A 4,469-nucleotide genomic window follows, 5' to 3' on the forward strand; every position below is an offset into this window, starting at 1 on the left:
TGTCTCCGCATGTGACAGGTCTGTGACAGCGTGGTTTCACCAAAGGTGGCAGATGCAAGCCTTGCATTGTAACAGAGCAGATTTTCCCTAAAAAAAGCTTCAGTTCTTGAATATAGAAACATCCTAAATACAGACATTTGCATTTTCAGGTTTTGTCACTGTTCATGCTTCCAAAAGAGAAAAGAAACCCCCAAATCTCTAAACAAAAAATACTGTTATAAATATTGCGCTTTAATTTTCTGAGCGCTCCAGTGACTGCCCAGTGTCCCACTCTCCTGGATTATCAAGCCTCACACCAACCTGCTGGACTATCTTTCTGGTACCAAAAGGATGTGAGAATAAAGGTGGTGAGTGGCACTGGAAATACATACTATGCCCGCTCTGAATTCTTGTGTGTGAAAGAATAACGAAAATATTTATCTGCCCTCAGTATTCTGATAATTCATTAATTAGCGTTTGTATTGCACACCGAAATTCTCTGGTGGGAGGCAGGACTCTGCGGTTACCCTTAGCAGTAGTGGCAGGAGTGGTTTTAGCCGTGCAAGCGGGACCGGTTTGGTGGCTGAATGCAACACCGTGCCTGCTGCTCTCATGCCAAAAACTCGAAAGTTCAAAGGTATTTTGAGGGTCGTGTTACTTTGGCCACTTCTCCCCATCTAATATTGAAATCTGATGTGTTTTTTGGAAGAGGCAGCTTCCCCTAATCCGGGAGGACTGTTTTCATTATAAACAAACCTCTCGCAGTAGGGCTGGAGCCTGCACCGCTTCGTGCCTGTTGGCTCCGTCGGCGGTTCCCCGGGGCGGCACGGAGGTGGAAAGCCAGTGCCAGTGCTCCGGCATGGCAGCAACCCCCCCCCGGCAAACCGCCTGGACCCCGGCGGCCCCGTGCAAATCCCATGCCGCATCGGTGCCAGCCCCACCGGAGCAGGAGTTAATGCGGGGGGAGAGTGACGGAGCGCTGCCGGATGGGGACCCCGGCTCTGGCGGCAACCGAAGGAGGCACGAGAGAGGGCTGGGGGTGGTGGATGGAGGCAATGGGGAGCGGGAAGGGGAATCCTGCGCAGAAAGCCCCCGGGAAGATAAATGGGGATAGAGAGGGATGCTGGAGGGCGGCTGAGCAGAGGGACGGAGAGCTGGGGGACAGGGTAAGGACAGGGGGCTAGGAAGGGGAAAAGGTGGTGACGTGGGAAACCACGGAAAGGAGGACAGAAGAGGGAAAATAAGGAGAGAGGATGATTTCAGAATCCTGGGAGGGGAATCAGATGCTGGGAAATGGAAGGAACTCTCTGGGGGGACAGAGGGACACGGGGAACGGACCGGCATCGGGGATAGCATGAGGACTGATGGGAAAGCTGTGGGCAAAAGAGAGATGGGGCAGAGAAAAGGTAATGGGGAGAAGGTGAAGGCAGGCTGGACTTGGGGTAAGAAGAATCAGGACAAGAAAGAGGGAAAGAAAACATGCAAGAGGTTAATGTAATGGAGAAAAATGAAGAATGAACATCAAGAAGCAAGGGAGTGCCCAGGACTTTTAGAAATATCAGTTCATTATTCTTGTTTCAGCCCAGTTTTGGGGGGCGACTCTTGGGATGGGCTCGGGATGGGTTTAACACAGGAGCCTGTGTTAAACTCTGCTTTTTGGAAATTTCCTTCCAATAGTAATGAAGCAGGATGCTTGAAAACTGGCATGTTTCCTATAACACAGAGGAGATGGAAGGAAAGAAAAATAATAGACTTGTCCATAAAGACAGTAATTACAACCACATGCTCTTAGAGCAGAACTATTTTTAAAGGATCATTCTAGTATTTTTGTTTATTAACCGTCACTGGGGAGGAAAAGGACCGTAGTGTAGTAAGGAATTAACCAAGCTGTGTTTGCCACACTGCCTGCTTCTGGACGGACTAGTGCTTGGCTGCTGGAGGATACGTGCCCGTGGCTCTACATCGTGTGGCAGCAGGTGGGGAGCCGAGGTGCAGTTTCACCAGTGGTTTTAGCCAGCCTGGTATTGCAGTGCTGCTGGTCGGGCTGCGCTCCCGGAGCGGGAGCCGGGGGGAAGGAGGAGACCCTTTCCTGGCCGGGGAGCGATGGCCCCCCCTGCTCTGCCTGGGGGACCCCAGATTCCTGCCAGGCACTGGCCGGCTGGGAAGAGGCTTGTTTCTAGCCAGTTCCCGCTGGCTTGGCTTCTTCTGCATCAAAGGATGAACAAAAGCAAGGGAATTCAGCCCCAAAAGCAGCCAGCTCCCCGCGTCCTCTGGTCCTGCCAAATTCTCAGAGCAGAGACTTTAATTGCATGCAAGCAGTGCCGCGAGAGCAAGGCTGAGACCAGAGGGCAGTCTTTCCATCAGATGTCTTGCTGTCACGAGCTTCACAAGGTGCCTACCTGATAGAGCGATGCTGCTTTTAATCCTTAGCATGCTCCTCAACCCCGAGCGTTTGAATTTCAGCTGTTCGGTTCGCAGCTTATCCCGTTCCTGGCACGGGGAAGGAAAGGCCGCCCACAAAAAAAGAGATGCACGTGGGACTGCCCATGGATTTTTGGCTCGTTTCTGCAGCTGCTGATCCTTGAAGGCTCTCTGCCAAAGCCCCGAGGGCAGAGGGCCGGCTGCAGGAGCTCTGCCACTGGCACCAGTCGGTGCCACGCATACTCCCACCCCGACGCCTGCAACCCGTCCTCCCCGTGCCCCTGCCCCGCCGTCGGGACACGTGTGCCAAGGACAGACGGTGAGCGGGGCTGATAACAGGGTGGAAAAAGCCTTCCCCGTCTGGCACCGATGACTGTATGGAAAGCCACCCTCCCCAGCTGCACCAGTGCCTTTCTCCTAGCGCCCATGGAGATGCACACCCCCAACAAAAGCCACTGTGTTTCAGCACCCCAGAGCAAAGGCTGTTGATGAACAGGTTCGGCAGATGGCACAGGCTGACACCATGCACTGGAGCTCTCCTCCTAAGGAATTTCTCTGCCCTAGGATGCGTTGAAAGCTTTAAAAAGCATTAGCAAATACAGCGGTTAAGTACTCTCCTGCTTTTTAAATATCTTGTTTACTGCATGTGACATGAGAGCCACATTTTAAGGTCATGTCCAGAGAGGTATATATGCTAGCATGCACCAAGGGAACTGCTGTGCAGTAGCCCTGCAAACATACTAGAGGGGTGGCGAGAAGCGTGCCTGCGATGCTGCGTGGGGAGGCATTTGCCAATGGCAGCAACTCCATTAAAGATAGCAGTAAAGTAAAATTCTGTAAAAATCAGAAGTGCCCGAGCAGCAAGCTCTTTTGGAAATCAAGCTGGAAGAAATGGCATTCGTTCCATGAAGATGTAATGAAAATCACTTAACATAAAAACAGAGCATGCATTTGATGAACTCTATTGAACATGAAAAAATAGTACGAATACCTGGCACTAAGAGTAAAAATTCTCAGCATATTTGACTCTTCAATATCTCTGCTTACAGATGTGAAAACAACTTTGTTTACTTCATAACTGTCAGGGTTATGATGTCTTAAAACAAGCCTCCTGAGATCTTCATCTGGTTTTATAGGTCTTTCCTTACTGATGTGTTCTTGGGAAATGGGGTCGGCTCTGGCATCTCATCAGAAATAGAATTGTATTGACTGAAACAGACTGTAAATAAGCCTGCGTACAAGGAGGCTGTTTCTTGCCACCGTCCATATCCTGACACTGCAGTCGTGTTGTTTCGGGTTTGTACGGCGGGGTTTTGGTAGCGGGCGAGGGTCTGCAGGGCCGGCTCCCGTGAGAAGCTGCTGGAAGCTCCCCGGCTCTAAGATGGACCCACCGCTGGCCGACGCCGAGCCCCGCAGCGACGGCGGTCGCGCCTCTGGGAGAACGGATTTAAGGGAAACCTGCAGCAGGGGAGGGCATTAGAATGTGAGAGAACCCCCTGTGCAGATACCGCGGTCAGTGAAGAAGGAGGGGAGCAGGGTCGCCGGAGGAGGGGATGCCCCCGCAGCCCGCGGTGAGGCGGCAGGCTGTCCCCCCCAGCCATGGAGGGGAGCGGGGGAGCAGTTAAAAAAGCTGATACCTGCCAATGTTCTTTGAACAAGTGGGAGCTGGCAGAGTTTATTGGTGTCAGACTGGTTTCAGGGGGCTGCGGAGGTTTTGATCCGGTACTAGGAGCCCTAAGTTCCCTAGTCTTAAAGGTCTGTTATTACCAAACTGCAGCCTCAGGTGTGCAAACACACCAGCTCCTCCATCTCCTCTCCTTGCCCCTCACCACTGAGCCCTCTCCCACACCCCTGCCTGGCTTTGCTGCTGTGGGGGTGAGAAGGGGGGGGGGCGAAGAGAAGCAGCACAGGGCAGAGGGTGATGAAAAGGCTTTCACCAGTGGTGTAACATCTGAACTTTTATTTAGCAGTCGCTCCCTCTATAAATAAGAAATAAATAAAAAGTATCGGTGCGTTGAATCCAATAGCATTGGTCAAAGCAAGCGCTGTACTGGTTCGTGGAGGAGAAT

At 52.1% G+C, this 4,469-nt stretch overlaps 1 long non-coding RNA gene across 1 annotated transcript; it reads right to left on the minus strand.

Annotated features, from left to right (window-relative positions):
* Positions 1-883: 883 nt before the first annotated feature.
* Positions 884-3,813, minus strand: LOC115350468. The gene is made up of 3 exons (XR_003926453.1): positions 3,803-3,813; positions 3,460-3,461; positions 884-2,413 (listed from the first exon to the last, which is right to left on the minus strand). It is a non-coding gene; the product is annotated as an uncharacterized LOC115350468 (long non-coding RNA).
* Between the last annotated feature and the right edge of the window lie 656 nt (positions 3,814-4,469).

The sequence above is a fragment of the Aquila chrysaetos genome, chromosome 2, assembly GCF_900496995.4.
Source record: "Aquila chrysaetos chrysaetos chromosome 2, bAquChr1.4, whole genome shotgun sequence".
NCBI lineage: Eukaryota > Metazoa > Chordata > Aves > Accipitriformes > Accipitridae > Aquila > Aquila chrysaetos.